Consider the following 12318-nt stretch of genomic DNA (forward strand, 5'->3'; position numbering starts at 1 on the left):
AACTGAGACATATCAAACTACATGTGCAATGATTATTATCTGAGTTGAATGAATATCAATCAAGGAAAAAGTGCGGATGAAATCCTGAACTTCCCAGCTGTGATGGTGGAACATTTCTGTTAATTGTTAAAACTACACATATCCAGCAGCTTTTGCAGCCAAAGCAGCAGAATTATGGGAGATGGCATAGAGGGACATCATAAGGGATTATGATAAAAAAAAAAAATGATAAAAATGGGTGTATCCGAAGAATTTATATCCAGTTTTTGCGAAATAGCTGCTATTTTTCTCTTCATGAAATGGTCAGTGTGAAGCACCAATGGGTGCTAATAGCTGATAAGCTTCTTTTCAGCTTCAAAAATATATATGTGTGAAAAAAATCTCTTTTGTGTGTGTGTGTGTGTGTGTGTGTGTGTGTGTGTGTGTGTGTGTGCGTGTGTGCGTGTGTGCGTGTGTGCGTGTGTGCGCGTGTGCGCGTGTGCGCGTGTGTGGCGTGTGTGCGTGTGTGTGTGTCCTCACTGCCTCAAACAAAGAAAGCTGCACAGTGAATTTTTGTGTCTGTGCCTCTAATAATCTTGCTAAAGTTAATTTCACAATTAATTTCACAGTTAGTGCTTTTTTTTCTTTTTTTTTCAGGAAAATAAACATCCCACTGAGCCCGTGTTTCTCCTCCTTTGGGCGTCGTTGCCACAGTGCTTTCTCCCCCAGTTCTCCCAGCGCCGTCCCTGGACCTCACTGGTGCTCCCACCTTGTCCTTGTGCAGACGGCACAAAGCAGACTAATCTGCTCACACGGTCGCTGGTCAAACATCTGTCCAGTATAAGCCCCGGGATGATCAAATGTGGGTTAAATCGAGATGCTAGGATACCCCACATTGGCATGGAAAGCACTGGGGGTTCCTTATACCGTTTCTCCTCCTCAGCTCTGAAGGCGCTGGATAAGCTCCTTTGCTGGGTGTGAGATATTCAAGTCATCAAAAAAAGTATATTTTAATATGCAAGTCTTTACCTTTTCTGGTTGTCTTTTTCTTTCTGAGCAGGATTTTAAAAAATGTATTTATTTTTTCAAATGAGTTCCTGAACCAATCAAAAAGACGCGTGCCAACAATGACTTTGCATTCCAGGGAAGGTCATCAGAGATGCTCACCATATTCTTTTCATAGACTAATCCCTATCAGACTGCATGTTGCATGTTTTCACACAAAAACATAGCGGTTAACCTTACTTGCAGAAGGATCAATCCCTGCAACCCTGAAAGATAAATAAATACTAAATTCCAAAGAGCTGAGTAGAAACAACCCCCCAGTTGGGGCCTCTGACGGACATGCTCAAAATACATGAAGAAATTCACATCAAAACAGCTCAGAAACGAAGAACAAAACTCAGGTTTAGCCTGGTGGTCAGACATAAACACCAGCCTGTGAGCTGGTCTCAAGATGAGGAGATTTTGGCTGATGCAGTGAGGCAGGTTTTTATAACACATGCCTCTCTCTGCGTGCATGGGAAAATAAAATTCCCTCATTAATGGTGTCCGAAGGGAAGAAACGCGAGTAAAAACCAGTTCCATATGTTCCAGGAAGAATCTCTGAGGCAGAAGCCGCGTCTGTGAGCACATCTGCACCTTTTATTCAGTTTCATGCAGGGAAAGAAAATACCTGAAAATTATCTCGTTAGCTATCGCACTGAAAGATATCCTGAAGATTGTGAACAAACTCGGGCAGTCCTGGCGCTACCGTTTCACTTCGGTAATTTCTTGACATTACTTTCAGCTAAACGAGAGGAAGATTTAATCACTTACTGACAATACAACAAGCGAAGTTCAGTGATGAAGCTGCATACTCACTCTACTCCTCTTCCAGGTGTCCTTTCTGTCTCAGCATGAGGGCCCCCATCTCTGTCTCTGCAGCTAACTACTCTTTACATACTCGTAACCTCAGCTGACATCAACAGCCGACCGAAAATCATCATCAGCATCCTGACCAAAGAAAAAATAACAAAAAAAAAAAAAACTCAAAACAAAAGACAAAGCTTGGTATCTGTTCCCTTTCGAAGAGACTCAATGTGTGTGCTCAGCCAAGTGTGAGCCTCTCCTGAAAGGGAGAGGAGGAGTAAAGGAGGCAGAGCATCTTGTCTCTCTCCCCGTGGTACTCACAATGGTCCTCACCCCTTCATCCCCTGCAAACTGGGTCATGGTTGGGGGTGGTGATGATGAAGAGTAGGTGGTGGGTTTTTAATACCCCCTCGGCGGGGTAAAGTGAGGGAGAGTCTAGGACTGACAGACAGCGATAGCACAGAAGTGGAAGGATCCAATGCTTTTGGAGATAAAAACTACTCAACTCGGTGAATTGTGAAAGCTCGGGCCACCTGAGGGGAGCCAAACGGGATTTTAGAAAAGGATAAGGAAGGTAATTAGACGCCTGGATTTTGAACCTTTAAAACACTACTAAAAAAGATTCTTAGATGGCCCTTGGGCAGCTTTTTGTGGCCAAACAGGATGTCCTGTTGAATGTGTACAACAACAGTCACTGAGAAAACTCTCAGCCTCCAAAATAAACCTCCTCAAAGTAGTAACCATTACCACGGCAACTACCACGGATCTAAAGCTCTTTACTCAGTTTGACAACAGCAACAACAACGACAAGGAATGGGGTTAATGGGAAATGAGCCAAGATGTACATTTCTCTTTAAAGCTCTCTTGTGACACATTTTGAGCGTACAGCGCTGTGAATGCCTTCCAGGAGACGCTCAGCACTAGAATTAGCATGTGAAAATACTTTTGCATTCTCCCTTTACAACCATGTTAAGATGGGATGCTGCACAAAATATAAATTGCATGATGTGCAAATCATTCATATCATAGATGACACAAAGACAGATTATTTTTCCTATCTTCTGTTGTAATTTCTGTTTGTAAATCTCTAAATGTTTCCAGAGGTGAAAGCTGTGGGTTTGCAGCTCAGCTCATTAACTACATGCTGTCATTTTGTTATGGAAAATGTGGTTTGGCATTGTGTTGCTGAAATAAGCAAGACTGTGGGATATATGTTACTCTTTGATGTGTATATGTTGTTTAGGGTTGATGAAGTCTTCAGAAAAGTGCAATTTATTAAACCCAGTGTCTGTCAAACCAACACAGATACTGGTTTTCAAACCTCTCTCCTCTTTAGATCAGAGCATCCGTGGTTTTTGGACCGATGCGCTTGATTCTTCAAAATCACAGGACAATATAGTCTAGACAGATTTCAGAAAAAAAGGCCTTTTATAAGAAGTAAGGAGCATTTATGGTTACAAGTCGGGAACCAGCCTACCTTACATATTTCAAGGGTGCTGAGTCCAAAAAAACTGGTACCCAAGTGAAATTTTGAGTTTTTTACCTTCTAATTTGCATATTAAAATGGTCGCGAAATTGCCCATCTTGCACAGTTATTGGACCATTTCCTCCTATTTTTTTTTGTAAGTAGGCAATCAAGATGAGGAAATTAAGTTTCTAGATCGATAGTCAAGGGTCAAACAAGGATTTAGTGGAGGCTCAGTACCTTTTTTATGTATATATATATATGCAAAATACCAACTTTTAAGGTGAAAGGTATAAAAAAAAGGTATAAAAGAAAGGTATAAAATCAATTTACCAAAACAAGTGACCTATGGAACTTACAGAAGAAGACAGATGAAAGCAAAGCAATTCAGCTAGAAACATGAAACAAAATATACAGAAACAAGATCTGATCTGTAGAACTGTTCAAGGGAAGTTTTATGTTTTTTTTTTCCTATTCACTTACATTTTTCGATGTTTGAATTAAGAGCATTATGCTTTGTTTGCATAAAAAAAATGAATTCTCAGACAACTTGCAATGGTGTTTTTCTTAATTATTATGTAATATGGAATACATCACATATCATATACACACTGGGAACATTTAAGAGTGATATTGACTGAATATTTAAATAAATAAAAATGACACAAATAATGCTTAATTTCACCTTAAAAGTTGGTATTTTGCATATATATATACATAAAAAGGCACTGAGCCTCCACTATATCCTTGCTCTGACCCTAGACTATAGATAGACACTTAATTCATCATCTTTGAATGCCTACTTACAAAAAAACAATGGTCCAATGACTGAGCTACACAGGCAGTTTGGCGGCCATTTTGATATGCAAATTAGAAGGTCAAAAACTCAAAATTTTGCTCGGGTACCGTTTTTTTGGGATTCAGCCCCCTTGAAATATGTAAAGTAGGCCGGTTCCCGACTTGTACCCATAAATGCTCCTTACATTCACTTTTTGGGTACATCCAGTCTAGTCTATTATACGTTATTTCATTTTGTTGACCACACACCCAGGAACCCCCCCCGATCATGTGTCAACTTTAGACCACTGTTCACAGTTGGCCAGCATGTTTTCTTATTAAATTATTGACCTATCTGCTTTTCTTTTAACCTGATATACCTGAGTACCTGTTGCTAAGTAACCTAATTAGTAGTAGAGGTTCCAACTATCTGATAACTATTCAGACATTGTTGAATACTGTTACGGTCATAAAATCCAAAATTAGACCACAAAGTCATGTGAAACATTTTTGCGTATCAGGAAAAAATAACAATCATTTTAAAATGAGGTAAATGCAGTTTCGCTTGCCCAAGGGCACTAAGCAAGTTACATTTCAAAGGTCTGACAAATTTATATGGGCTGCCTGTTCTTTTAAAATACCACTGGCAGTGCAGAAGAGGAAACCAGTGACCTCCCAACGATGTATAAATCTAAAACATGCCTCCTTATGCAGAACCTCAGAACAGATGCTGAGAACTCGGGAGCATAATTGCAACCACATCCAGCGCAGACCTTTCTGTAGAAATATAGACACTCAGTGATAATCCTCCATCACTCGCTCCTCTTTCCTCACTCACACCCCCTCAAGGAGTCATAATCATGCACCACTATGAACAATAAAAGATGTTCATTTGATATTGTCTAAATCCACTCACCAGTGGTGGTTGCTCAAATTAGAAGCGCACGCTATCACGCCCCGTTCTCTTATCTCTCTCCTCTGAGCAGACCAATCGCTATCAGAAGATTTCACACTAATGCACTGAGAAATAAGCCGAAAATTTCTCTTTAAATTCACATCATGTCACACAAAGTCCACGGCTAGTCTCAAGTATGTTCTCTTTAATACGCAGCCGTCAAACTTTCCGACATAAATGTGAAGCTGATTAGTCGGGAGATGCATTTTCTGGTTGCGTAATCGACGTTGGCTATACACATGAATCATTTGTCTCATCAACTTTGATTTATTTGATTGATTAAGTTTGTGCTATGAGACCTGATGTTGGTGTGACACTAATGATAATGCCAATCTGTCTGGCACCCACAAACATTGATTTCTATTTTTGGCTTTGACATATTAGAGCGTTCAGCAGAAGATGATTACTTGATACAATCAGATCAATCAGAGCTGTGATGTTTGGCAGGGGGTATAGCTCAGTGGTAGAGCATTTGACTGCAGATCAAAGGGTCCCCAGTTCAAATCTGGGTGCCCCCCTCAACCTTGAGGTTCAGGGAGTGTATTTCACCTTTTCAGTTGTCAGGTAAAGTGAAGCAATGCAAAGAAACATAGGAGTTAATATTGTTTTACCCATCTAAAATTGTGTACTCACTGGAACTATAGGCAACATTATCCCACAAAGAAGCCCCAAGGGAAGAAGGGGGTATAGCTCAGTGGTAGAGCATTTGACTGCAGATCAAAGGGTCCCCAGTTCAACTCTGGGTGCCCCCTTCAACCTTGAAGTTCAGGGAGTGCATCTCACCTTTTGTCAGGTAAAGTGAAGCAATGCAGAGAAACTGGAGAAACGTAGGACTTAATATTGTTTCACCCATCTAAAATTGTATTTACTCACTGGAACTATAGGGAACATTATCCCACGAAAAAGCCCCAAGGGAAGAAGGGGGTATAGCTCAGTGGTAGAGCATTTGACTGCAGATCAAAGGGTCCCCAGTTCAACTCTGGGTGCCCCCTGACTATGAGGGTTGCTTTTATTATGAAACTCTCAAATCACCAAGTATTTCATCCACTCAACAAGTCCAAGTCCTGGAATCACTGTTCATAACAAACACTTAATGGAATACTCAGACGAGCTGCTTTTCCAATTACCTTTTGCGCAAAACGAAATTGGATCTCTGAAAGTTTGGTAAAGGCAGCGCTATGGGGGTGTCGGTATTTCCCAGTTCATCCTGTTCAGGGTTTCATGAGGCCAGGTGTTTATCCCTACTTTCATCAGCCAAGAGATAGCGTACATCCTGAACATTGTGGCAGATTTGACCACAATCAATAATCAAATATTAAAAGGTTTCCAAGAGAGTGTGAATATTCAGGTTAAAATCCTTCAGTTAACGTTGGTTTTGCCATTTTGATCAGAGCCTTTTGTTTAACTAAGGTCCAGTCTTACAATCTGCATCGACCAAATTCAAGTAAAGAACATCAAGGGGGTATAGCTCAGTGGTAGAGCATTTGACTGCAGATCAAGAGGTCTGCAGTTCAACTCTGGGTGCTCCCTGCTTGTGTCGTGCGACTTAAAACTTTATTTCACAGTAAGTTTGAAGTTCAAGACTACTTCTAGCACTGCCATGTAAATGTTGTGTTCAAGGATGCAAGCAGTTTTCTAAGTATAAGCCTGACTAATTTCATCTATAGCAGCTGATAAAGCAATCCCCTGATCATTTTTGATATACATTCTCACTATAATGCTGGGCTTTGATTCAGGAGCTTCCCACATAAAAAACAGAATCTTTAAGTGGAAGTCCAATCAGAAGTGAAATATTTTTTGTTTCATTAGAGAAGCTAACAAATAACAGGTTGGGATTTGTAAAATGGAGTGGTCAACATTCCTCCTTTTCATGTTTGCAGGGGAAGATCCCTGCCTTCATTGGGAAAGAGGCAATGTATGTCCCAAAAATTTTGCCACTTTGATCAGAATAGTTAGTGCAACTGAGGTCCAGTCTTACAATCTGGCTCCACCAATTTCAGAACATGGCAGAACGGGGGTATAGCTCAGTGGTAGAGCATTTGACTGCAGATCAAGAGGTCCCCAGTTCAACTCTGGGTGCCCCCTCTAACTGTAGGTGTTGTCTTTGGAGTTCACGGACTGCGTCTAATTTTTTCAGTTCAGGTAATAATGAGACAATGCAGCTCAATCCAGCACCTGAGGACTGGCCTTGCATTGCTTTAGGCATTTCCCTACTTGTTTCAACCAAGAGGATCCCTGTTTTCCAACAAGTTTTGAGCAGAGAAACGTGCAAATCACTGGATACCGAATAACACTGACATTAACAATCACCGTGGCAACTATGATAACTGTCTAAATACTCTTCATACTTCCTTTATCATCACAAGGATGATTGTTTTTCTGTTGCTTAAACTTCGACTAAATTTAAACCCCAAGTCTTTCATTTAATATCTATGCTGTAACTTGTATAACCTCAATTTCCTTTTGTGATTAAAAGAATCTGCAGTTGAGCATTTGACCATGATAGAGAGCTCTCCAGCCCAGATGTTCAGCTCTTATCCTCACGGTAGCATCTGTATTTACACAAATAAGCACCAACAGATTATATCGCCATAAAGTGATGATTCCATCACTAATGATGGTTTACAGGCTGTATGATTTGTTGTAACATGGCTCATTGTCAGATTTGTATTGCTCAGAAAGGTTCCTGTTTGAGTGGAATGATCTTAACATATTAAATCTGTTATGATAACAACTAGGTCTGTTTCTATTAAAGTTAAGCAGGATCAACTTCCATCACAGTAAACTCTCCAGTACTAACAGTCACTCTAATCAACGACAGTTCTCAAAACGCGGAGGAAAGGAGCATCTGACTGCAGATCAAGAGGTCCACGTTTAAACCAGCAGTCCAGCAATTCTATTATTTTTGGCAGCAGCTCAAACCACTGACTATAAATCCATTTATTCACATATAAGGGCGACATCCACTCAAATCTACCCGATCCAAAAGGGATTGTATAGTAGAGGCTCACTTAAAGGGGAGATGCATCTATCTGTTACGCTCTTTTATCTATAGTCCATAGTTCAATAGTAGTTCTATGGTCCAAGAAACTGAAGAAACATACAGTATGAGCTGATATTGTTTTACCCATCTAATGCTTAATTCACTCACTGGAACTATATGTAACATTATCCCGTGAAGGACCAGCAACAGAGGGAGGGGGTATAGCTCAGTGGTAGAGCATTTGACTGCAGATCAAGAGGTCCCCAGTTCAACTCTGGGTGCCCCCTTAAAAGGCTTATCCTGGTGATGGACTCATTTGGTCAAGAATTAGCACATTTTACCATTTTTTCCTCCATTGGAAGTTACCATTGATGTGTTGTAATCAGAGATTTTATGCTTGCAAAGCTGCCATGTGAAATAAATAACTTGTTATTGTTCCAGTTTAAGATCTGAAGTAAAAGGTTGAAGGTACTTTCACCTCAAACTTCTGAACCATTATACATCTCTAGTTTTTTTTTATCAATTAAAACCTATTTCTTCTTTCAATTTATCATTTCAACCATTTTTTCAAGCTAAGATGAAAGAAGGCACCCATGTTGTTGGGGTTCATGTCTGCAACACCGCCAACACTGGATGGAGGTCCTCCCTTTCTGAGGTTTCCTCGTGTGAAATCATTCTTACAAGAACGGGCCACGCTGGTTCTGATGGATTATACTCAGGAACTCACAGCGGAGTTGACAGACATCTTTAATGTTACCCTTGCGGTAGTTGTTTGTTTTAAGATGTCCACTATTGTTCCGGTGCCCAAAAACATGTGTACTAGAGCTTGTGGTGTCTGAGAAGGCTGAAGGGCGCTGGCCCCGCCCTGCTGTCAGCCCTGAGTGAGTGCTGGAGCGTGTCCCGATGTTCTGCATCTCTTTTTGGTATTAGAGCTGTTCTCCCGCTGATGGGAAGGCTTTGCAGTAAATCGGTAAATCTGCATTAAAAAAAAACAACAGTCCTGCTTTGGGGGACATTTTTGTTAGCAGTATCACATATCATATAGAGAGCCTAACTTACTCTCTGAAGGTTGGAAGTAGGGCTGTTCGATTTTGCCCAAAAATAAAATCTCGATTTTTTTCTCTCAAAATCCGATTTTCGATTACGATTACGATTATTTTGTGAATTGACAAAAGGCAAAGAAATGATTTCAAATATGCTGTTTTTTTATTGAACATTTGCCCCATTGGGCTTTAAGTGCAAACTTTGCTCTTATTAAACCAAAAATGAATGAATAAAGTGCAAAACTGTGTAAAAAAAGTTTTAAAAAATATAATAAATTATAAAGTTTTATCTCTGAAAAAAGTAAGTTATATTTCCAATTAAATAAAACAAGACATTTTCTAATTAAACTAAACTGGGTCTTTGCATGCTAAATAATAATGCAACCCATGAAGGAGGTAGAGGTGTGTAATGTCAGTCATTACATTTGCTATTCACATTTGCAAGTTTTTTGCAAGGAACACGAGCCGGGATGCCCGGTGGCAAGTTACAACGCCCCCTCCTACACTAAAGAGCCTCTCCCATGGGGCACTTGTCGCAGGTATTGAGAGGTATTTCCATCAATCATTAATATGGTATCAATCATTAATATGTGTGCAGACAAGGTAAAAAAAAAAAAAAAAATTGGGAAAAATCGATTTTACGATTTTCACGTTTTAACATCGTTCTAATTACATAATCGCGATTACGATTTAAAATCGATTAATCGAACAGCCCTAGTTGGAAGGCTTGTTCTTTTTCCTTTACCTTATAAATACCTAGTGTATTTAGGTTGATTTATGTTTTACTTTTATTATTGGGTCTGTTTTGGGAGCTCCAAACTCAATACAATCTAGGCTGAGACCTGAGAAACAACTCTTGTTCTTTTTTTTTTAGCATTTTCAAACGACAATAAATAGACCTGAACTGAGTTAAATTGTCAAAGCCTTCGGTGCTCATGCTGCAGAGCGGGTGTAGCTCAGTGGTCGAGCACATGACTGCAGTTCAAATCTGGGTACCCTCTGTAAAGCCCCAAGTTCCTTTACCTGGTACTCAAGCACTTCATGAACAATGGGAGAAGCTTAAACTCTACCTTATGGAGTTCTTAGCTATACGAAATAGGGAATCATGCTTTTCAGTAGTTGTTCTTTAGCTACATTGTCCATTTCCATATAGTCATACTGATCTGACAGTTCACACTAATAACTAGAAGTGACTTGCATCAGACTTTTCATGTGAATATAACACACGTGCAAACAGAATACTCAGCATGTGTCTCTTGTAGCTACAAGAACAGAAAATGTCATATGTGCATGACAGCTTTGACTATGCAAGGACACAACATGTTAAAATCATGTTACTGGTGACATCTCAGCACCGACTATTGCATCGCCGATGTTCTGCATGTATGATGTTGCACAAAGCCCAGTGCTTGCATAGAAGTTAAGAGCCACACGTCACGTGGCTATGTATCAGGTCCAGGGCCACATACTGAAGTGACACAATTCAAATCTGAAAATGAAATGACAGGTGAATTTCTGTGTCCTGAAAAAAACAGATATAAGTCACATAAGCAGAAAAATAAATCAGACATATGTCATGTTAGTCATGTGATTTAGGCTAAGTGAGTCTTTGGCTGTCTTGGATGTGGTCTGTTCACATTGGCAAGCTGATACATTTAATTAAAGTTGAAACAGTGGAGTGTGCTGTTGCTAGGCAGTTAAAGATGTTGATTTAGTTGTGCATGTTAAAAAGGGTGCTTTGTGTAATTGGACAGCGAATGAGACTCTACATTCAACTTGTATTAGGCAATATTAATACACTTTCAACCACGTGGTGAAACTAAAATCCAAAGTTTCCTCTGACAACTTTATCAAGCATTATTGCATAAATCTGAGCCATTCTTCCTGCAGACGTACAACAACCACAACAAAAGCAGGATGATGCACATGTATGCCACCCACACAAATATTTACATCTGCAGCAAATTTGGAGCCCGAGAGATAAGCGTCTCATTTTTCATCCTACACCACAACAAAGAAACAAAAGTTGCAACGCTCGGAGTGAGAAGCCACTTATCAACACTGGGATGTTGTAAATATCCATGCTGCTTTTTAAATTCGGAGTCTTCGCAGTACATGCAAGCCTGGAGAAAGTATGTGTGTGTGTGTGTGTGTGTGAATGTCATGACACCGTTCACTCACGGATGGATGGACTGCTAACCCTCACAGCTCGCCTGCATAAACCACACTAATTTGTTAATTTTACACTATCGTTCATCTGAACTTCAAAACGCGTAAGAAGAGGCCGGAGTGACACATTTGTCAGTTGGCTTCTTTGAAATACGTCTGCAACATGTATTCAGTCAGGCTATTAAAGACATTTCCATATTTCAGAGTCGCAGGCTGACAAGTGGATATCAACGTGCATTAAGCCCGAGACAGCCATGTCATTAATTAAATGGGACTTCATGGGAAAGTTGAGCTTCATGTGGAAAAGGGCATCATTGAGTTGACAGTTTTATGATTTGGACTCATCCTTGTGAAGGCTGCGAGTCTGCACGAATTCAAATGATAATTTCCTGATAGGGACCTCTCCAGAAACTGTGGAATCCAGACAATAAAAATGAAAATACAGCAGTTTGTCATGCACTACATCTCTGCCATCAAGTGCTTTAACTCAAAATACATCACAACACCATTTGCTAAAATCTTCACTAACTATTTCATCTCCTGACAGTTTTGACTGAATATGTTTTTTTGCTGAAGCACTCTCCTTTTGTCAGATCTGTATAAATGGCTTTTGCTCTTGATTCTTTTGCCTTACCCTCTAGATCCACTTTACTTCTTATTGAAATGTATGTAACTCTATTATGTCTCTTCAGCTCTTTTTTTTATAATAATGAACCTCTTAAGTTCAGCAGCTATTTGAGATCTTTATCCATGTTATTGGCCAATCATAATTCAAAGATCAATGTGTATTACAGTGATTAAAAAAATAATGTGGGTTTTTGTAACCAGACAGAGATGAACAAAGAAAAAACAACTTTGGCTTTTCTGCACAGGTTCCAGGTCTGGACTGACTGTTTGCATTTTACTCACTGCAGGTTCGAGTTCTTCTGTTTAACTTTGGCTACGGCTGCTGCCTCTCTTGTTTACACAGGCCAGCATAGACATTCGGTTTCCTTGCAAGTGGACAAAACTGACTCATGGAACCATCACAAGTCACTGGCTTCACTCATTGACATATAGAAATCCATATTTGTTCAGCTACAGCAGTTAATGTTAT

The 12318-nt window shown here is 39.9% G+C and overlaps 1 protein-coding gene and 6 non-coding genes across 9 annotated transcripts in view; 6 read left to right on the forward strand and 1 right to left on the reverse strand.

The window, feature by feature from the left end:
* gjc1 (gap junction protein gamma 1) overlaps positions 1-12318 on the reverse strand; it is a 54484-nt gene that overhangs the window by 9920 nt on the left and 32246 nt on the right. The window contains exon 1 of one of the 3 annotated variants that reach the window (XM_061711437.1): positions 1843-2131. The exons of the other annotated variants lie outside the window; for them this stretch is intronic. The gene's annotated coding sequence lies outside the window, so the exon portion shown is untranslated. Of the gene's footprint in view, positions 1-1842; positions 2132-12318 lie in introns of those variants that run through there. 3 annotated transcript variants of the gene reach the window in all.
* trnac-gca (transfer RNA cysteine (anticodon GCA)) lies at positions 5474-5545 on the forward strand. The gene has a single exon. It is a non-coding gene; the product is annotated as a tRNA-Cys (tRNA).
* trnac-gca (transfer RNA cysteine (anticodon GCA)) lies at positions 5708-5779 on the forward strand. Its single transcript has one exon. It is a non-coding gene; the product is annotated as a tRNA-Cys (tRNA).
* On the forward strand, positions 5948-6019 carry trnac-gca (transfer RNA cysteine (anticodon GCA)). Its single transcript has one exon. It is a non-coding gene; the product is annotated as a tRNA-Cys (tRNA).
* trnac-gca (transfer RNA cysteine (anticodon GCA)) lies at positions 6486-6557 on the forward strand. Its single transcript has one exon. It is a non-coding gene; the product is annotated as a tRNA-Cys (tRNA).
* trnac-gca (transfer RNA cysteine (anticodon GCA)) lies at positions 7041-7112 on the forward strand. Its single transcript has one exon. It is a non-coding gene; the product is annotated as a tRNA-Cys (tRNA).
* Positions 8226-8297, forward strand: trnac-gca (transfer RNA cysteine (anticodon GCA)). The gene has a single exon. It is a non-coding gene; the product is annotated as a tRNA-Cys (tRNA).

Source organism: Cololabis saira, chromosome 21, assembly GCF_033807715.1.
Source record: "Cololabis saira isolate AMF1-May2022 chromosome 21, fColSai1.1, whole genome shotgun sequence".
NCBI lineage: Eukaryota > Metazoa > Chordata > Actinopteri > Beloniformes > Belonidae > Cololabis > Cololabis saira.